Below are 23,251 nucleotides of genomic sequence, written 5' to 3' on the forward strand. Positions count from 1 at the left end.
TACCTTCAAAATTCTACAGAAGGTCTCCTGCGAACCTCAGTTGGTAGCGCACTTGCCCGCGAAAGGCAAAGATCCCGAGTTCGAGTCTCGGTCCGGCACACAGTTTTAATTTGCCAGGAAGTTTCATATCAGCGCACACTCCGCTGCAGAGTGAAAATCTCATTCTGGATCTTACTTAGCTGTTTCCGCACAACAGACTGGCACATGCACAATGCGTCACTGCCATGACTGACGTCAGCCGTTGAGTGTCACATGATCGTATGGACCCAGTGATACCCCAAGTATAACGACCAGGGTGCTCCTTTAAGCGGTGACAAATGTATTGTCCGGTCAGCTTAATTAATTAAGATACAGCAACACTAGCTGTGTATTCAATGGTTTCATTTGCCTATAGATTCACTCCGTTTCTTTCCATTATTATTTGGTAGTGTCTGGAAGTGAGGTGCTGTATTTCTTTCATTTCTACGTGAACCATCGAGGCTTCAGAAGACGAATGATTGTCTGTTACTGAACACGAACACAATTGTTAAACATATATGAATATGCATCTCGAATAATTTCAAGTACATTATCATAAGCAACTACTTGTCGAGGAAGCATGTACCGGATTGAGATCTGTTTCAAAAATAAGGCAATGTAATTCACAGTACTTTAATTCAGCCAATTCCTGAGTATCGTCCATCGACGTGAAATCCGTACCAGAGCTTTCCTTAGATGGTACTTTTGGCATGAGAGACGATACAAAATAGCCGTTTAGCGTCACGAAGACCTTTACCACGAAAATCCTGAGAAATCATGTCAAAAAATTAGTCAGTCAACACATTAGTTCCTACCTAATACTCCTCCCTAAAATTAGAGAAACTGGTGCCCTTATTGAAGTTTCCTGCCAAACCTCCTTTCTTGCTCGTCATTATCGACTGCAACAGGTAAGGGAAGTATGGGAAGTACTGTCCCTCATACATCGTATGTTGGCTTGTAACGTGCACATGATGCTCAGAAACATTCTGAAAAGATTGTAACGGTGTTGCAAGGGATGTTCTGCCACGCGCAACGACCTGACTGGCTAATTAAATCGGAAACGATCAAACATACAAAAATTTTTTCATGACGCTTATTTCTCAGTACAACCTAAGCTACAACATCCTTACAAGCTTTCCAGATTGTTTCTGACCACGTTATATAATCCTTGATTGGGAACAAACTTCCCTTAAAATGTTATTTGGTAAATCGGTTGGAGTCATTATATAAGACATATAAGAGACCCCTCCTGCTGCTGAATCTGTGAAGATAGCAGCTTCAATGATAGTATTTCACAAAGTTTTAAACAGGAAACGGATAGTATTACAAAGTTTGGGACGATTGAGATTCCGTGGTAGTATTCTAATCATAAGCTGATGAGCAATAATACAGCTTTCCGTTTTTCTGTTAAACCCGACTGCGAGGAAGAAAACAAAACAGCACACTGCACACAGCGCACATAATCCTTGATTGGGAACTGAATTCTCAGGATAACCTAAGCTACAACACCCTTACATGCTTTCCAGATTGTTTTTGACCAGATTGTTTAATCCTTGACTGGGAAAACAGCAACAGCGCACACATTTTTGTTTAAAAAGCCTGTACGTCTTTCTTTAAAACGATATGTACCTTATGTCCATAAGAAAATTTATTACAGCATTCTGCACAAATTTCTAGTAAATCGGTTTAGAATTATTCAATATTTTTGCTAACAACATTCTCCCTTTATATTACTACATATATAAATTTACCATGTATGTTAAAAGCCATTTATTAGAGTAGCCTGTAAGAATCTGAAGTACATCAGTCAAGAACTTTTAGAGATTATTGTTAACAACGTTTCCCCTTTACAAAACATATATCTCTATCTACATACCACATACATTTCTGTCTGAATGTTTAAATATTTCCGAGAACTTTTCGAGATCTTGGTGAAAACTTTTCCTAGTTATATATTATTACATAGATATTTATATACCACACATATTCAAAAATACGTATCTTACGTCCGTCCGAAAGTTTACTAGAGTATCGTGTATAAATTTGAAGTAAACCTGTCAAAAACTTTCTTCGTAACAACGTAACGTTAAACAGCGTATAGATTTAATGTGTATATTTATATACGGCATATATTAGAAAACTATATAGCGTACGTCCTTCCGAGACTTCTTTAGAGCATCTTGTAAGGATTTGAAGTGCACTAGCCTAGAACTTCTCCTAGAGACTGTCACTGGTAACCTTTCCCCTTCGTATAGTGTATGATCATAAATATTTTAAAAATTTTTAGCCTATGTCCATCAGAGCGTTGGTTAAACAACGGCTGATATGTATATGCAGTAACGTACCCGTAGGTGCTGACAGTATGACTGAATATAGTAAGCCCAGACATTCGATAATTTATGCATCAATTTGTTGTCTTCAGAGGTACGACTGCCGAAATTTTATGCAATATCACGTGAATAATTTGTCCGGTGTGTCGCATCTAATCGAATGAGTTATGACTATCAGTTTGAACGGAGATTGGTTCTACACAATGGCAGCAGTTGATTCACGATAGCAAATCTCCATCACTGAAATAACGTTTTCGTTATGTCTCATGCAGGTGTCCAGTAAACTTCATTGCAAATTCGTGCAGCAGCCCGTATTTGGCTTCTGGAGAAAATATCATTTACGAATGTTTTACAAACTCATGCCGTGCTACAGATGTAATATCTTCTCATTACCGGGCTCCGGCCCACGGACATTATTAGACAAGCAAAAGAGTTGTGTTACTGCGCAGAGCTGGAAAATAATGAAGCCTGTAATACAACACCGTATCTCTTACGCTGCGAAGGCGGCAATGTTTCCGATAAAAATATGTAACCGTACCACCCTCTTTATCATTATTAATGTTATTATCACGACTCTGCTGATACATGAAGCGTTTTTTGAGTTTCGTACTAGGAATATGTGAAAAGGAAGGAGGGGAGATTGCAGTTTAATATCCCATCGACAGCACGATCAGTTGAGATTACGGAAGGGTGGGGGGGAAATCTGCCATGCCCTTCTCAGAGAAATCAACCAGGTTGGTTGGTTGGTTTGGCGTATAAAGGGACCAAACTACAGAGTCGTCATTCCCTTTTTCCTGACGCAAGCAAGACTCAAGGTACGAAAACATCCAACACCACAACTAAAAAGAAAACAAATGGAACGAACGTGGAAAACATACACCATAAGGAAAAGTAGAAGATTGTATTAAACCCATGGAGATGGTCTGGGCTGGCTGATCACAAGAATAAAAGATGGTGAGCCAGCCACTCTGCAATACATTAAAATGTCCACCCCAAAAAGGCAAGGTGAGATGATGTAGAGAAAAGACGACTACGAAGACAAATAAAGGCAAGAAAAGTACGACAGAGTTAAAATAAAGGGAGGGTGGCGACCTCAGAGAGAAGGCTAAATGCCCATCCTTAGATGGTACGATAAAAAAAACCTCACGATTAAAACGTAAAACTAAATCGGCTGTTGAGGCATTGTCGCCCAACATCGACGGTAGGGTGCTGGGGAGGTTAAAAGCCAGCCGCAGAGCGGCTAAAAATTGGCAGTCCAGCAAGATGTGGACTACAGTCATATGTGAGCCGCAATGACACTGGTGTGGGTCCTCCCGACACGTATGGCAAATGCGGAGCCTGCAGAGAACCACAGAGTCCCTGTGAGAGGCCCGCATGGAGGTCTTCCACTTATTCGTAGTTTCCTTAAAGGCACGCAGTTTGTTCTACGTAATGAGATTATGCCATTCCGTGTTCCAAAGCTGAAAAACCTTGCGGCGTAATAATGGTCGCAGGTCAGTTACAGGGATGTCGATCTTCAGAAGCAGTTTCCGTGTAGCATGTTTGGCCAGCCTGTCGGCGAGTTCACTTCCTGGGATTCAGACTTGGCCTGGGGTCCACACAAATACCACTGAACAACTGGACCGTTTCAGGGCGTAGATGGACTCCTGGGTGGTCGTTACGACAGGATGGCGGTGGTAGCACTGGTCGATAGCTTGCAGGCTGCTCAAGGAGGCAGTACATAGGAGAAATGACCCTCCAGGACATGAGCGGATGCGTTCAAGAATGCAGACATCTGGCAAGGAGTGCTGTTCAGTATTTCCTCCATGAACATACGTGAAGCCAACGTGACCATCAGGCTTCGAGCAGTGAGTGTAAAACTTGGCCGCGCAGGATTAGCCGAGCGGTCTTGGGCGCTACAGTCATGGACTGTGCGGCTGGTCCCAGCGGAGGTTCGCGTCCTCCCTCGGGCATGGGTGTGTGTGTTTATCCTTAAGATAATTTAGGTTAAGTAGTGTGTAAGCTTACGGACTGATGGCCTTAGCAGTTAAGTGTCATATAAGAAATTTTGAAATTATTTTTGTAAACCACTTCCTTGTCCCGGTAAATGTCGAGAATCGAGAGGAAGTCCTTAGGACTATGTGAAAGGTCAAGGCGAAGCTTCGGCCTAGGTGTACACCATGGAGGTGTACGTGAATGGACCTCGAGTATAGGTGGTAAAGGCAAGGACAACAGACACAAGAGATCGAACACGAACTGCGCTCTTAAGCCCTGACCTGGGCCTCTGATGCGACAGATGAACCGCCGTGGATGGGGAAGGGAGACGGTAATTCGCATGCTCAGAAGAACTATGAATGTGTGCAACGTAACTGGCGAGAAGTTGTGCACGCCTAACCTTCAATGGAGGTACTCTGGCCACCACCAGGACACTGCTCACCGGACTCGTCCTGAAAGCTCCTGTTGCCAGCACTTCCGCTTCAGCTGACGAAGATGAGGAAGCCACGTCAATCGGGCGTCGAAAACCTGGATAGTCATTAAGGAAAAGTTCTGGTTCCGTATGAAAACGGTACGGCGCCGACAGAAGTGCATCACACACGACTTCGCGGCTGAAAACTGGAAGCTGTGGGCTGAAGCCCAAGACTGCACCTTGTGGATGGCTCCCTGTAGGCGCCGCTCGGCAACACCAGGACAGGAGGAGCAGTACTAAATGCAGAAGTCGTCTGCATTCATAGAAGGTGAGACCGACGGCTCGACAGCTGCTGCTCACCGTTAAAGGCCTCTAAAAATAGAGATATACTCAATACAGAGCCTTGCGGGACCCCATTCTCCTGGATATGGAGGGAACTATGGGAGGCACCAACATGGACACGGAAAGTAAGGAGCGATAGGAAATTTTGGATAGAAATCGGGAGCGAGCTCCGGAGAGCCCACTAATATAATGTGGCAAGGATATGATTCCGCCAGATCGTGTCGTAAGCTTTTCGTAAATCAAAAAAGACGGCAACCATGTGTTGGCGTCTGGAAAAGGCTGTTCGTATGGCAGACTCGAGGGAAACTAGATTATCAATGGTAGAGCGACCCTGACAGAAACCGCCCTGGCATGGAGCCAGTAGGCCACGTGACTCGAGGACCCGACACAACCGCCAGCTTACCATATGTCCTAACAGCTTACAAAGGACGTTGGTGAGCCTGATGGGCCGATAGCTATCCACATCAAGCGGGTTTTTACCGGGTCTGAGCACTAGAATGTTGGTGTTGTCCCGCTAGTGCGATGGAAAGACGCCATCACACCAGATCCGGTTGAAGATGTCGCTGCTAGTCGGCCGAGAGATGTTTGATCATCTGACTGTGGATCTGATATGGTCCAGGAACTGTATCGGGGGAATCTGCAAGTACACTGAGGAGCTCCCACTCTGTAAATGGAACATTATAGGGTTCACTGTGACGTTCAGTGAACGAAAGGGTTTTCCTTTCCATCCGTCGTTTGAGGGTGCGGAATGCTGGAGGCTCTAGCATAGTGCTCAGCAAAGGGCTCAGCAATTGCATTTGCGCTGGCAGATAACACGCCGTTGATGTTAATGCCAATAACATCTGTCGGGGTTTTTTACTCAAAAACATGTCTGATCTTCGTCCAGACTTGGGAAGGTGGCGTATGGCACCCAATGGCCGACACGCCTGTTTCCATCTCTTTACGAGTTGGTGAACGCGGTTACAGAGCCGCTTAAAAACTATAAGGTGCTCTAGGCAAGGGAGATGCTTATGTCGCTGTAGAGCTCGCCGACGCTCTTTAATGGCCTCATCGATTTACGGCGACCACCAAGATACTGACTTCCGCCGGGGGCACCCTAAAGAACAAGGGATAATATTTTCCTCCGCAGAAACGTGTGCTGTGACTTGTTCATCGATGGTACCATGTGGGGTAGATTGAACGGTGACAGCAGAGGTGAAAGCTTCCCAGTCTGCCTTGTTTAAAGCCCATCTTGATAGATGTCCGTGGAAATGGCGTTGGGGGAGTGAGAGGAAGATGGGTAAGTGGTCACTACAATACAGGTCATTGTGGGGTCTACAGTGGACACATAGGAGAAGTCCTGGGCTGCAGAGGGATAAATCAATGGCCGAGTGAGTACCATGAGCCACACTGAAATGTATTTATGGTCGAGTTGAGACAGGAAAGTTTCGACACCTGTACCCCGGCCAGTAAGCACTATGTCACCCCACAAGCGGTTATGGGCATTAAAATCATCCTAAAGTAGGAAAGGTTTTGGGAGTTGATGAATAAGTGCAACCAATGCGTTCAGGGGTACTGCACCATCTGGAGGAAGATATACATTGCAGACAGTTATTTCCTGCCTCGTCTATGTCCTGACAGCCACAGTGTCGAGAGAGGTCTGAAGGGGCACAGGTTCATTGCATACTGAGTTCAGGACATAGACACAAACTCCACCTGACACTCTATTATAGTCGCTATGGTTCTTGTAATATCCTCTACAGCCGTAAAGGACAGGGGCCTGCATTCCCGGGAACTATGTTTCCTGGAAGGCAATGCAGAAAGCAGCTGTAACGCTTAACAGTTGCTGTAGATCAGTCAGGTAGTGGAAAAAACTGCAGCAATTACACTGGAGAATGATATTGTGATGAGGCTGGGAAGGTGTGAAGCATGCAAGGAGGCAGGTTACGCCTCAGGGTCAACTACTGCCACCGATTGAGTACCTGTATCCATACCTATTGTGGATGGGGCATCAGTGAGATCCAGTTCCTCAGGGGATGCTGAGATCTCCACATCATCTGCAGGAGCAGAATTGGTAGGGTGCGGTGGTGTTGGAGCCATCAGAGGGTCCTTTTCCCTATCAGACGTCTTTGTTTGCTTGCCCTCTTGCTTCTCCTTAGGGACTTGCTGGGAGGACTTCTCTGAAGACACCAAGGAAGACCATGGAGCTCTTTTTCCAGCAGCTTTTGGCTCCTTTAGGCACTGGCGAGTGTCTGCTCTGACATTAGTGGAGATCTTGGAAGAGATGGTCCCAAGGTACCACTTCCACATTAGAGGAGCCAGAGGAGGCTGTTGCTTCTATGGCTGGGGGGGGGGGGGGGAGGGGACTAATGTTCCCTGCATTTGGTGGAGGGGGGCCTTCCTCCAGAAGTAGGTATTTTGGGACCAATGGAAGGAGATTTTCCCCCTACCATCAAGAGAGAGATGTATTTTGGAAGCCCTGAGGGCCCACTGTTCATGGCACAGAGTATGGTATGACTGGTACTTCTGATGGCGATGGTAATGTAGCTGCAGCGTATGTGGATGTCAACCAAACAGGGTGTAATCGTTCAAATTTACGTTTAGCCTCTTGGTAAGTCAATGAGTCCAGGGTCTTATACTCCATGATTTTCCACTCCTCTTGGAGGACTGTGCAGTCTGGCGAGCAGGGTGATTGCTGTTCTCTGCAGTTGATACAAGTAGGGGGACGCGCGCACAGGGAGTATCTGAATACAGTGGACGTTTGTAGTCTTGACATGTGGCGTTGGAAGTGCAGTGGGAAGACATGTGCCCGAATTTCCAGCACTTAAAGCATTACGGAGGAGGAGGGACGTATGGTTTAACATGACAGAGGTGAACAATCACCTTGACCTTTGGCTCAAAGGCCAAGATGAAGGCACCAGTTGGAACACAGTGTGCCCCTGTAAACCCATAGGATGAAATGAACACGCTGCCGTTCTAGATTGACGCGGAGTTCGTCGTCAGACTGCAAGAGGAGGTCGCGATGGAAAATAATCCCCTAGATCATGTTGAGAGTAACGCCTGGGATTGGGCTGGAGATGCTGTCTGAATCAAGACTGCACCATTTCTCATCTTGGACAGCGCTGTCACTTCCCCAAACTTATCCTCAATATGTTCAACAAAAAATTGAGGCTTCATAGGTAGAAAGGAGTCCCCATCCATTGTGCTACAGACTAAATACCGAGGTGAATATGACTTCCTTCTTTCTGTAGCCCAATGTTCCTCCCTTGGTGTAGCGAAGAAGGGAAACGATTTAGGGTCATATCTGTCAGCATGGTACTCGATCTTGCCCCTTTTAGAGACTGCTGGCGCCGCACGGTCACCTGCAAGAGATGACTCAGTCTGCATTATTGCGGGTCATCGCCCTGACGCTATCCACTCCGTTCCTGGGCTCTCCCCACAGGCGCCACCCACCCACAGCAAAGGCCATCTGGCATGATGGCCGTTGCTGGGAGTACTGATGCCGCAGGAATACAGGCATCTATTCCTTGGCATGATGCTCAGGCATCAGCAGTGCAATCCCTGTGTTGTCAGGGGGCTACCAGCAAATGGGTACATGACGGCCCCACCACAATGGACTGGCTACTATGCTAGATAACGGTCGCAGAGAAATCCAATACTGTCATAGGGGCTAAAGAGGAGAGGAGACAACGGAAGAAGATGATATACCCCGAAAAAGTTTCCTTCCAAATAGTTGAATTTCTGGTGGAGATGTAAGCCGTGACAAGAGGTTCAGGAGATCGAATGTAGGGGCGCTATGGATACCTCATGCACCAATTAAGACGTCCCTCCCTATACGTCCAGCAATTTGGAAAGTGGCAGATCGAACAATAAAATGGGACATGAATTCAGAGTGCCGAAAAGTGTGAGACTCCTTTTAGTTGCGTCCGCAGCTCGTGGTCTCACGGTTGCGTTTCCTCTTCCCGAGCACGGGGTCCTGGGTTCGATTCCCAGCGGTGTTAGGGATTTTCACCTGCCTCGAGATGATTACGTGGTGGACTGAGCAACGATTGGGACTTTGTACGGGCCCTGATAACCGCGCAGTTGAACGCCCCACAACCCAAACACCATCATCATCGTTTTAGTCGCCTGTTACGAGGGGCAGGGATATCTCGGGCCTATTCTAACCCCCGAATCATCCCGGCATTCGCTTGGAACGTCTTACGGAAACCACATGAAGCGCAGATCTGGCTGGTCGGACGATGGTTTGAACCATTGTCTTCCCTAGTGCGAGTCCAGCGTGCTAGCCACCGCGTCTGTCGCTCTGTGAAAATGTCATACTTGAAGACAAATGAATTTCAAATACGTACGAGACTGCTGCAGGCGAAATTGTGGTTTCATAGCCTCGGATGATATTCTTTGGCTATTTAAAGCTAGTTCCAAAAGGCATTTCGACAACATCGATCAGTTGCACAAGCGTACAACGGTATGTACCGCCACGAATGCTGAAACATATTGCGTCTCAAATCGGTGACTCTTTAACATAGTGCATATTATTTTAAGCTGCTGGCAACCGCAACCACACGTTTCTGCATTTTCAAAGAAATAATCCGCATTGGCTGTAGAATACTTTTATTCATTTTACACTTCACGTGCCCAGTTAATACACAGCCGGCAAAAAAAATTGTTAAGCAGACTTCTAACAACAGATATCGTAGTAGCATAGTTACCAGAGTGCCATGGTTCAAATGGCTCTGAGCACTATGGGACTCAGGTCATCAGTCCTCTAGAACTTAGCGACCGCAGCGATCGCGCGGTTCCAGACTGTAGCGCCTAGAGGCGCTCGACCACAACGGCCGGCAGAGAACCATATCTGCCTATATTTTAATAGGGAATGCTCAAAGACATAAGACACAGTGCTATGCTAACATGTGAAGCAAGCGGGCAACCATGACACGTAGGCGCATTCGTGCACAGCCAACTGTGCATTTGAAAGCGGTCAAATTGTGGCCTTTCAAGTGGCGGAATGGCTCTTTCGGAGAATTGCAACACATGTTGGACGTGCTGCATCAGTTGTGAAACGATGCTGGTATCAGTGGTCACGTGTGGTCAAGTGAACATTCTCACACCCGTAAACGAGACACTGGACATTCACGCAGCACAGACGCTCGCGAGGATCGTGGCATTGTAAGGCCAGGTAGTGCCAGATCGTACAGCTATCACCGCACAGGTAAGAGGGCCTGTAAGCCCAGACGTGGCAATGCGAACTGTTTCGAACGGGTTATTAGCAGTGAGACTACGGGCAGGCACAACTCTAGCCTGTCTTCCACTCAGGCCCCATCATCGACTTGCACAACTCCACTGGTCCCCGTCAGAGGACCACTTGGAAGGTGAAATGGCGCACAACAGTCTTCAGTGACGAAAGCAGATTCCGCGTGCACGCTGGTCGTTCGCATGTACGACATAGACTTAAGGAGCACTGTCTCGTGTAGAGTGCATTCGTCAAAGACACACTGACTTCACCCCAGGCCTTATGGTCTGGGGTGCGCTAAGCTACAACTCTTGTTCACCTTTGGTGTTTCTGGTGGGGACGCTAACCAGCACTCGGTGAGGGCAGACTGTTTTTAGACCTGTTGTTTTGCCTTTTTGGCAGCAGGAAGATGATGTGTTAATCCAACAGGATAATGCTCGCCCACACACTGTCCATGTAACTCAGCTTGCTTTGCAAGACGTGTGGCGACTGTCCTGGGCAGCACCACCTTCAGACTTGTTTCCTTTCGAGCAAGTGCGGGATGTGATGGGACAAGAAGTGTGCAGTTGGCTGGGCCGGTCGTGGGGAGTGATGGCGGAGCCTGAACGATGTAGTATAAGGTAAAGGCAGCCTCGCGCATATGTAGTATTGTTATATCAAGTCCCATGTAAATGTTTTTAAAAAAATATCTTAATAAAAATCTTTCTTATAAAAATTAACTTTTGACACTCAATTTGCGACTCGTCAGCCAACAACTCTTACAGAACATTATAAACACGTCGAGCAGATGTGGCATAATGTATCCCAGGACAGTATTCGCCGACTGTATGATTGACTGGATGCCACAGTATCGCACCTGCATTGCAGTCCGTGTGGGCTAGACCACATATTAATATTGATGTTTCAGCATTTATCGGCTCCTGGTACCTCAGAACCGCTTGTGCTATTGATCTGTAAGTGTTACCATTTCATGTACTCCAAATGCACTGTTGCAACAACAAATGTTGAGTGAATTGGAGATCTCTGAAAGTGTATACTATTTACTTTTTTCGGCAATGTAGCTTCGTTATGAATAGGAAGGTAGGGCAGAGGGTGTGTTACTGTGAACAGTTCAGTGACCGGGTTGTTCTAATCAGAATCGACAGCAGACCAACACCGACAACGATAGTTCAGGTATACATGCCGACGTCGCAAGCTGAAGATGAAAAGATAGAGAAAGTGTATGAGGATATTGAAAGGGTAATGCAATATGTAAAGGAGGACGAAAATCTAATAGTCATGGACGACTGGAATGCAGTTGTAGGGGAAGGAGTAGAAGAAAAGGTTACAGGAGAATATGGGCTTGGGACAAGGAATGAAAGAGGAGAAAGACTAATTGACTTCTGTAACAAGTTTCAGCTAGTAATAGCGAATACCCTGTTCAAGAATCACAAGAGGAGGCGGTATACTTGGAAAAGGTCGGGAGATACGGGAAGATTTCAATTAGATTACATCATGGTCAGACAGAGATTCCGAAATCAGGAAGAATCAATACGCAAAGAAGTGGGATACGGAAGTTCTAAGCAATGACGAGATACGTTTGAAGTTCTCTAACGCTATAGATACAGCAATAAGGAATAGCGCAGTAGGCAACACAGTTGAAGAGGAATGGACGTCTCTAAAAAGGGCCATCACAGAAGTTGGGAAGGAAAACATAGGTACAAAGAAGGTAGCTGCAAAGAAACCATGGGTAACAGAAGAAATACTTCAGTTGATGGATGAAAGGAGGAAGTACAAACATGTTCCGGGAAAATCAGGAATACAGAAATATAAGTCGCCTGAGGAATGAAATAAATAGGAAGTGCAGGGAAGCCAAGACGAAATGGCTGCAGGAAAAATGTGAAGACATCGAAGAAGATATGATTGTCTGAAGGACAGACTCAGCATACAGGAAAGTAAAAACAACCTTTGGTGACATTAAAAGGAACGGTGGTAACATTAAGAGTGCAACGGGAATTCCACTGTTAAATGCAGAGGAGAGAGCAGGTAGGTGGAAAGAATACATTGAAAGCCTCTATGAGGGTGAAGATTTGTCTGTGATAGAACAAGAAACAGGAGTCGATTTAGAAGAGATAGGGGATCCAGTATTAGAATCGGAATTTAATAGAGCTTTGGAGAACTTACGGTCAAATAAGGCAGAAAGGATAGATAACATTCCATCAGAATTTCTAAAATCATTAGGGGAAGTGGCAACAAAACGACTATTCACGTTGCTGTGTAGAAAATATGAGTCTGGCTACATACCATCTGACTTTCGGAAAAGCATCATCCACACAATTCCGAAGACACCAAGAGCTGACAAGTGCGAGAATTATCGCACAATCAGCCTAACAGCTCATGCATCGAAGCTGCTTACAAGAATAATATACAGAAGAATGGGAAAGAAAATTGAGAATGCGCTAAGTGACGATCAGTTTGGCTTTAGGAAAACTAAAGGCACGAGAGAGGCAATTCTGACGTTACGGCTAATAATGGAAGCAAGGCTAAAGAAAAATCAAGACACGTTCATAGGATTTGTCGACCTGGAAAAAGCGTTCGACAATGTAAAATGGTGCAAGCTGTTCAAGATTCTGAAAAAAAGTTGGGGTAAGCTATACGGACAACGGGTCATATACAGTATGTACAACAACCAAGAGGGAATAATAAGAATGGACGATCAAGAACGAAGTGCTCGTATTAAGAAGGGAGTAAGGCAAGGCTGTAGCCTTTCGCCCCTACTCTTCAATCTGTACATCGAGGAAGCAATGATGGAAATAAAAGAAAGGTTCAGGAGTGGAATTAAAATACAAGGTGAAAGGATATCAATGATACGATTCGCTGATGACATTGCTATCCTGAGTGAAAGTGAAAAAGAATTAAATGATTTGCTGAACGGAATGAACAGTCTAATGAGTACACAGTATGGTTTGAGAGTAAATCGGAGAAAGACGAAGGTAATGAGAAGTAGTAGAAATGAGAACAGCGAGAAACTTAACATCAGGATTGATGGTCACGAAGTCAATGAAGTTAAGGAATTCTGCTACCTAGGCAATAAAATAACCAATGACGGACGGAGCAAGGAGAACATCAAAAGCAGACTCGCTATGGGAAAAAAGGCATTTCTGGCCAAGAGAACCTACTAATATCAAATACCGGCCTTAATGTGAGGAAGAAATTTCTGAGGATGTACGTCTGGAGTACAGCATTGTATGGTAGTGAAACATGGACTGTGGGAAAACCGGAACAGAAGTGAATCGAAGCATCTGAGATGTGGTGCTATAGACGAATGTTGGAAATTAGGTGGACTGATAAGGTAAAGTATGAGGAGGTTGTACGCAGAATCGGAGTGGAAAGGTATATGTGGAAAACACTGATAAGGAGAAGGGACAGGATGATAGGACATCTGCTAAGACATGAGGGAATGACTTCCATGGTACTAGAGGGAGCTGTAGAGGGCAAAAACTGTAGAGGAAGACAGAGATTGGAATACGTCAAGCAAATAATTGAGGACGTAGGTTGCAAGTGCTACTCTGAGATGAAGAGGTTAGCACAGGACAGGAAAGGAATTCGTGGCGGGCCGCATCAAACCAGTCAGTAGACTGATGACCAAAAAAAAAAAAAAAAAAAAAAACTTTTACATCTCACAAAAAAAAATAATTCTTATCGACCACTTCACGAGAAGCTTCGAGGACTTACAGGTGCTAAGCCATTCTGTTATCTGCTTACATTCATTCTGTCAACACAAGCCGGTGAGGAAGAGTTCGCGAACTGCCGCATCTCATCTCACATTTAGGGTAAATATGCAAGATGAGGTTGAGGACTGGTGATGATACCAGTCATAATCGACGAAAAAATATTGCTTTGTAACGTGTGATAATAAAAATGACAGCTAAGGTAAAACACGAGGGCCTGCCGAACGGAAATGCCTCAGAAATTTTTATCTAAAAACTCGAAGGCTTTTAAATGAGTCAAACTGTTTTAACATTCTTTTCATCTTTATTCTCCACAATTACGTATTTCTTTCTCATCGAAGTCACCCTCGCGACGAACACATTTCTCCCAAGGAGAGACCAGTTTCTTGACACCTTCACGGTACAATATTTGTTGCGTAGCCACAACCTCATTTGTGGTTGCACTGGTTCACCACCCTAACAAAGTGAAGTCCTCCGATATGTTCATTAAGTTGTGGAAACAGACGAAAATCGGAAGGGTGCGACGTCAGAACTGTGTGGAGGATGATCGATGACAAAGGCGTCAGATTTCTGTAGAAATCGCAGCGCTCGTGTGTGGCCCGGAATTGTCGCGCTGGAGGAGATGGTGCTCGTGTGGACGAACATTTATAATCCGAAACTATACTGCAGCATACTGTTTCTGACCCACTGGTATACACTACTGGCCATTAAAATTGCTACACCAAGAAGAAATGCTGGTGATAAACGGGTATTCATTGGACAAATATATTATACTAGACCTGACATATGATTACCTTTTCACGCAATTCGGTTGCATAGACCCTGAGAAATCAGTACCCAGAACAACCACCTCTGGCCGTAATAACGGCCTCGATATGCCTGTGCATTGAGCTTGGATGGCGTGTACAGGTACAGCTGCCACTGCAGCTTCAACACGATACCACAGCTCATAAAGAGTAGTGACGCGTATTTTGACGAGCCGGTTGCTCGGCCACCATTTCCCAGAGGTTTTCAGTTGGTCAGAGATTTGGAGAATGTGCTGGCCAGGGCAGCAGTCGAACATTTGCTGTATCCAGAAAGGCCCGTACAGGACCTGCAACATGCGCTCGAGCATTATCCTACTTAAATGTAGCGTTTCGCAGGGATCGAACGAAGGGTAGAGCCACGGGTCGTAACACATCTGAAATGTAACGTCCACTGTTCAAAGTGCCTTCAATGCAAACAAGAGGTGATCGAGACGTGTAACCAAAGGCACCCCATACCATCACGCTGGGTAATAAGCCAGTATGGCGATGACGAATACACGCTTCCAATGTGCGTTCACAACTAATGGAGACAACTGTCTGTGATGCAGCGTCAAGGGCAACCGAAGCCATGGTCTCCGAGCTGATACTCCATGCTGCTGCAAACGTGGTCGAACTGTCCGTGCAGTTCGCAGCTCGTGGTCGTGCGGTAGCGTTCTCGCTTCCCGCGCCCGGGTTCCCGGGTTCGATTCCCGAAGGGGTCAGGGATTTTCTCTGCCTCGTGATGACTGGGTGTTGTGTGATGTCCTTAGGTTAGTTAGGTTTACGTCCCATAGTGCTCAGAGCCATTTGAACCATTTGAACTGTACGTGCAGATGGTTGTTGTCTTGCAAACGTCCCCATCTGTTGACTCAGGGACCGAGACGTGGCTTCACGATCCGTTACAGCCATGCGGATAAGATGCCTGCCTTCTCGACTGCTAGTGATACGAAGCCGTTGGGATCCAGAACAGCTTTCCGTATTACCCTCGTGAACCCAGCGATTCCGTATTGTGCTAACAGTCATTGGATCTCGACCAACGCGAGTAGAAATGTCGCGATAGGATAAACCTCAATCGCGATGGGTTACAATCCGGCCGTTATCAAATTCGGAAACGTGATGGTACGCATTTCTCCTCCTTACACGAGGCATCACAACAACGTTTCACCAGGGAATGCCGGTCAACTGCTGCTTGTGTATGAGAAATCGGTTGGAAACTTTCCTCATGTCAGCACGTTGTAAGTGTCACCACCGGTGCCAACCTTGTGTGAGTGCTCTGAAAAGCTAATCATTTGCATATTACAGCATCTTCTCCCTGTCGGTTAAATTTCGCATCCGTAGCACGTCATGTTCGTCGTGTAGCAGTTTTAATGGCCAGTAGTGTAGTCACCTGACACATAGCCATGTTACACAGTACAATTCAGACGCCTTTTGTGACAGAGGGCGGCAAATAAGTAGACATGAAGAATAAAATAGTAGAATGTTAACATTTGTTTTATTCTAATAGCTTTAAGAGTTTTCACGTATCACATTCGGAGGCATTGCTTTTCAGCACGGCCTCGTAAATGCGCTTATGAATGACTCTACTTGTTCATAAGTGACAGTAACAGTTCTCTTCAAGTGTTGCTATTAAAGCAGAGCTGATTGCCTCTTGCCATGAATTTCTGAGCCAAATTCTCGAAATATAGTCACAGACCAAGTACACACACTATCTGGTCAAAACTATCCGGACAACCCGTGATGGGTATGACCACTAGAAGGCACGACAGGTAGACCTGCCACTATAAGAAGGGCCGGTGATTACCGTGTTGTCATTAGAGAAGAAGAAACAGCATAATAGGTCAGGCAGCAGAGAGAGTGTCTACTAGTTGGATGTCATCTCAGCAACAAATCATAAGGGACATTCAAACATTGTTAAGACTGTAGTCAACGCTAAGCGATGCTTGAGGTGGTGCGAATGTCAATGCCACTTAACAGTGGATGAGCGGAAACAAGGGATTTGGAGTGGTGAATGACACTATACCATGTGGTAATCCGATGGAAGGGCTCATGTTTAATGAATGCGAGGAGAACGCTGCCTGCCATCATATGTAGTGCCGACAGAGCGCAAGTACAGCGGTGTTGGCATATTGTACCCATACTGCGCTTAGAAAATCGCTAAATTGCGAAGCAATATGAAGACATTTTACCGCTCTGTGTACTGCGTACAATAGGGGAACTATTCGAAGGCGATGATTATTCATATCAACATAACAATGCACTCCTTCATAAAGCTGAGTCTGTGAGACAATGGTTCGAAGACAGTAACATTCCTAAAACTGACTGCCGTGCCCAGAATCTCGACCTGAATCCAACTGATGGGATCCCATCTATGGGATATCACAAAGCGTCAACTTCGTTCCAGATTTCAGAGTCCAACTTCATTATCTTCTCTAGTATCGGCTCTTGGCGAAGGATGGGCTGCCTTTCCTCGCTGAATCACCTTAAATATAAACGTAGGCTTCCGCAGCCACTGTCAGAGTCAATAAAATTTATCTGGGTTTGTGACCACATTGTCAATACATAAAATCACCGACGTTTCGGTCACTCTTGCAAGTGACCTTCTGCAGGGGATTTGTGTGTACTGTATACAACTTTTATTGATTGAAGCACCTTATTGAAAGTGTCCTCAGTGGAGTTCAAGCCCTCATAAAAGCGAAGGGCCAGCCGCTATGACAGAGCGGTTGTAGGCGCTTCAGTCCGGAACCGCGCTGCTGCTACGGCCGCAGGTTGGAATCCTGCCTCGGGCATGAATGTCTGTGATGTCCTTAGGTTAGTTAGGTTTAAGTAGTTCTAATTCTAGGGGACTGATGACCTCAGATGTTAAGTCCCATAGTGATTAGAGCCATTTTGAAAAGCGAAGGATGGACATACAGCATAACTAACAGGTGTCCAGCTAATTTTGGTCAGATAGTGTATACCCGCGCACCTGTGTCTCTGTGTGTGTGTATGTGTGTGTGTGTGTGTGTGTGTGTGTGTAAGGTGGCCAAACGTGCAGACGCGTGTGTAGGGACACTACCATCAAACATGTACATGCAGACCTGCTGGCAATCTTCCTCACTATGTGGTTGTAAGTTGTCAACTGTCAACTGTCAGCTGTCTTCTCTCTCCAAGTAGAGACTGGACAGACACAGGCAAAGACATAGTGAGAGAGAGAAAGGGGGGAAGGAGGGAGAGAGAAGCGAGGGAGGAAGAGAGAGAGAGAGAGAGAGAGAGAGAGAGAGAGAGAGAGAGAGAGAGAGAGAGAGGGGAGGGAGAGAGAGAGAGACTGACAGGAGCTAAGGCATGTCCGCCCTCGGCTGTAACGCAGAGCTGGCACTTTGCTGCTTGCCGTGTCTTACTGCGGCTGTCAGTCTCTTAGGAGATTGGATGTCTCAGGAAAAACACCCTCCTGGGCCGTCGTCGTGGTCACAGAGAAGAGAGAAGAGTCTGCCACTTGTGGTGGCAATGTAAACGTGCTGCGGTCGTCTGCCTCATCGATTATCAAGGGAAGAATACAAGGAAAGAAAAATACGTGTAACGTCAGGTGGTTGGCTGATACAGCAAAGATTCATTGATTGTCTTAGGTGTTCCTCGCTATGTATGACGTGTCAAATGAAAATGAAACAATTGGAAGAAACATGAGTATACGGTTTATTATTTCGAAAGTCGTCGCTACAACTTAATAAATTTACCCTTTTCGCTACTTGTAGGCCAGCTCACATGCTGAGAAGTTGTTTCGAGTACGCTCTGGGGATCCCTTGGACACAAAGAAAGAGTTATCCGAAGGGGACAGAAATCGGTGGATGTGACGTTTATGTGCAGACAAATAAATGATCACAATTTTACTAAAACCCATTGATTGAATATTAATAGTAATGTTAATACATTCATCATTAATATACAGTACAACATGAACAGAGAGGATGCGATGGCCTTATAGGCTTGCAACAACCTAGCTGCCAGATATCAGAGCGCAACAGACTGCACAAACAACGCTGTTTTCTATTGTCTCATAGACTATGAAACGTGTGGTAATCATAGGTGAATAGAGTCTGGACTCCTGGTGCCCTCATACGAGACATACACTATGTGATCAAAAGTACCCGGACACCTGGTAGAAAATGACCTACAACTTCGTGGCTCGTCCATTGGTAATACTGGTATTCAATATGGTGCTGGCCCACCCTTTGCCTTGATGACAGCTTCCACTCTCGCAGGCATACGTTCAGACAAGGGCTGGAAGGCTTTTGAGGGATAGCAGCCCATTCTCCACGGAGTGCTGCACTGAGGAGAGGTGCCGACGACGGTCGGTAAAGCCTGGCAGGAAGTCGGCTTTCAAAAACATCCCGAAAGTGTTCTGTAGTATCAGGTCAGGTCTCTGTGCAGACCAATCCATTACAGGGATTTTATTGTCGTGTAACCACTCCGCCACAGGCCGTGCATTATGAACAGCTGCTCGATGGTGTTGAGAGATGCAATCGCCATCCCCGAATTGCTCCTCAACAGTGGGAAGCAAGAATGTGCTTAAAACATAAATGTAGGTCTGTGCTGCGATAGTGTGACGCAAAACAACAAGGGCTGCAAGCCTCCATCATGAAAAACAACACGACCACACCGTAACACCACCCCCTCCGAATTTTACTATTGGCACTACACACGCTGGCAGATGACGTTCACCGGGCATTCGCCATACCCACACGCTGCCAACGGATCGCCACATAGTGTACCGTGATTCGTCACTCCATACAATGTTTTCCCATTGTTCTATCGTCCAATGTTTACGCTCCTTACACCAAGCGAGGCGTCGTTTGGCATTTACCGGGTTGATGTGTGGCTTATGAGCAGCCTCTCGACCCTGAATTCCAAGTTTTTTCCCTCCTTCCTAACTTTCATAGTACTTGCAGTGGATCCTGATGCAGTTTGGATTTGCCGTGTGATGGTGTGGATAGATGTCTGCCTATTACACTTTACGACCCTCTTCAACTGTCGGCGGTCTCTGTCAGTGAACAGACGAGGTCGGCCTGTACACTTTTGTGTTGTACGTGTTCCTTCATGTGTGTACTTCATTATCTCATCGGGAACAGAGGACCTAGGGATGTTTAGTAGTACAGACGTATGACAAGTCACACCGAATCACCTGACCACGTTCTAAGTCCGTAAGTTCCGTTGAGCGCCCCATTTTGCTCTTTCATTATGTCTAATGACTACTATAGTCGCTGTTATGGAGTACCTGGCAGTAGGTGGCAGCACAATGCTCCTAATACGAAACACGTATACTCTTGGGGGTGTCCGAATACTTTTGATCACATAGTGTATGTCTCGTATGAGGACACCAGGAATCCAGACTCTAATCACCGATGATTACCACACGCTTCATACTCTATGAGACAATAGAAAACAGCGTATCCCCGCAGTACTACTATGAAGCAAGTTTCATACAGTTATTAGTCGACCACAATATTATCATAGTCTAGTAAGTAGAGTCAGGACGCTTTCTCGTGTAAAACGTGGTACCGTTTGAGAGCTGGAGCGATACTAGCGCTTCAAGCGGTGAGACAGAAGACTTCCACATACGTTGTAAGGATAATGTTCGATTTTAATTATTCTCTTCTTAAATAACGATACTGTTGTTATATTTTTGCGTTCCACGCTTTAGTTAATTACAAAGAGGCACGAATTATCGCGAAATACCGGCAAAAAGAGCAGAATCACACAGTTTCTATGACGTAAGCTACAACTTACTGATGAAGTAAAACTTCCCAATATGTGAATATTTTCAGCTTATTCTGCTTAAATCGGGAGAATATAAACCCATATTTTATGCATGAGAAGAATGTATTTCTATTTATGTCTGTTTTATTATTTTATGTACTTTCCTTGACACTGAAATACTTTGTATGTATCCCGGCAGAGGTTCGAGTCCTCCCTCGGGCATGGGTGTGTGTGTTTGTCCTTAGGATAATTTAGGTTAAATAGTGTGTAAGCTTACGGACTGATGACCTTAGCAGTTAAGTCCCATAAGATTTCACACACATTTTTTTGTATGTAGTGTAAACATTCACCCATTCTTATGCTTCACTCGACTTTCTAATACACGAATAATTTTGTAAATGTAATTACTTTTACAATTGTGCAGTTGGTTTTGTCAGTGTTGGGAAACAGTTTTATTGCTTTTGACGATTGATTATCACATCTTAGCTGTCTTCACTTAAGATACAGTTGCGGTGGCTTATTTCATACGTTAAAAACGTAGGTATTACATTCTATTCAGGTTTCCTACGTTTCTTTTTCATTGATTTGGTTGAAAGTGTAGCGAACAAGACTCTGCTTCGTTAGGTAGATGTACGACGTCTTTCTGCAAAAGGCCCAGTCTTATTGTGCTTATCAGCAATTTTTTGCTGTTAAAGGAAAAAGATATTGGTCATTAAATGTCAGTACGTTACAAGAGAATCGTAAATGAATTGTCTTATAATGTACCATTTGGTACCTCCCAGAGTCCTTACGTAACTAAATAACGACGATTGCGGTGTCATGTTTTCGTTGTTATCGATCGCTGTGTCACTACATACACTCTCTATTGAAAGAGCACGTTGTGAATCATTATAAACGTTAGTACTTACACTCACCCGATATCGTATTCAGAAGTGTCGCTTTCTGGCCGCTTGGGGCGCTTCTGTCGCTGTGAGTAACAGAAAAAGAGACGCAGTGTCGCGGCTGTTGCATTGGACTGTGGTATTATTGCAGCTGGGATTATGCCTACGCTCCGCTTATCATGGTTTACTATTGTGATGTTTCAAGAGGACACCCTGGACCTCTGGATAGTAGATACACCACTGTCCTGAAAGCATTCGCAGTACGATGCAATTTCCGTGGACACTACTGTACTTGCTTACTGTAACGTCACCACATGTTCCCGATAGCGTTTAGGGGAGATCAGGTGCAATAATATCGTGGTCGACTAATACCCATTATTTGCTCTTCAAGGGCACAATAATATTTTAAAATGATGATGTCATATTCAGTAGACGAGTCATGCAGATTCGTAATGAACTCATACACTAAAGTACACCAATAGACTCAAATAAAGACGACTGCAACCATGGCCGAATCGTAGTTCTCTTTTCAGCGACTATTTCGGAACATGACACGACACCTTATCCAGTAAACTTCTATGTTACCTAAGTCTTAATCCTGAAGTCTACACGGTTATATAAATAAATCTTGTCATAATTTATCACAGTGTAAGATACCACACAAACCACTTCTACCGGTCTGAGAGGGTATTTTTTACACTCATTTCCATGTATCACAATATCAAGCAGCTGATTGAAGGTATTTTTCTGTGAAGGGTTTGTCTAAGAAGCACAGATGTTTGTTGTAATGTACATTAATTGAGATTATGATGTTATGCTGCATGTGTATTACAAAATTCAAATGGCTCTACGAACTATGAGGCTTCACATCTGAGGTCATCAGTCCCCTAGAACTTAGAACTACTTAGACCTAACTAATCTAAGGACATCACACACAGCCATGCCCGGGGCAGGATTCGAACCCACAACCGTAGCAGCACCGCGGTTCCAGACTGAAGCGCCTAGAATGCGCCTAGAACCGCTCGACCACAGCGGCCGGCCATGTGTATTACACTGCTTGGCAAATGAAGACCATAGATCACAGATGTTGTTTTTGTTTAGTCTTAGAAGTTAATCCTCAGTGATCACATCAACCAAATTGGGTTATTAGATTCTGGAGTTGCATATTACAACACGGTGAGATGTGCGAAATTGCGGTGTCCTAATCTCTGATGTTGATGTGGGTACCTGAGCCAAATTTGTAAAAAATTTCGAAAGTGGTACTGGATGAGTTGAATAAAGGTTGGAAGGTAATGACTGAGAGACGAATAAGTTTTTATTTTTGTTAGGTGGAGTAGTGGCAGGCAGCCTAAAATTTACTCCGATTTCTATTTTATTCGATTTCAGTAGGAGTCGCAGGTTGCAGAAGGATAAAGCATTTTAAGATTTTTTGCTATGACTGAACACCACGAAAACCGGTGTTTTAAATCTGAAGAATAAATAAGCACTCATCCAACATCGTTGTGTTAATTATTTTCTGTATATTAATAAAATTTAAGTTAGGGTATGATCAAGTTACCTCATTAACTCGTGGCAGTCAGCTGCAAATCCATTTTAAAATACAAATTAGAGGTAGCGCGACGAATTTAAAATTAGCCATTACGGTCGCATTACGTTGCTGACATTAAAATAACAAAAAATGGCATCAAACAACAGTGGAGATACGTCGTTACAATATCAGAGTTAAAAAATCCAGCTGAAATGTAATTTTCGTCGATGAGATGGTCTCTAATGGCATGTGAACCTGAAAATGAAACATACATTTTTGGCGAAACTCTCGCCTATGTCTGGCGAAATTCTTATCATTCTTTGCAACGATGT

General features: G+C 44.9%; 1 protein-coding gene across 1 annotated transcript in view; it reads right to left on the reverse strand.

The window, feature by feature from the left end:
• LOC126354400 (uncharacterized) overlaps positions 1-23,251 on the reverse strand; it is an 863,292-nt gene that overhangs the window by 662,937 nt on the left and 177,104 nt on the right. The gene's annotated exons all lie outside the window — the stretch shown is intronic.

Source organism: Schistocerca gregaria, chromosome 3 (genome assembly GCF_023897955.1).
Source record: "Schistocerca gregaria isolate iqSchGreg1 chromosome 3, iqSchGreg1.2, whole genome shotgun sequence".
Classification (NCBI taxonomy): Eukaryota; Metazoa; Arthropoda; class Insecta; order Orthoptera; family Acrididae; genus Schistocerca; species Schistocerca gregaria.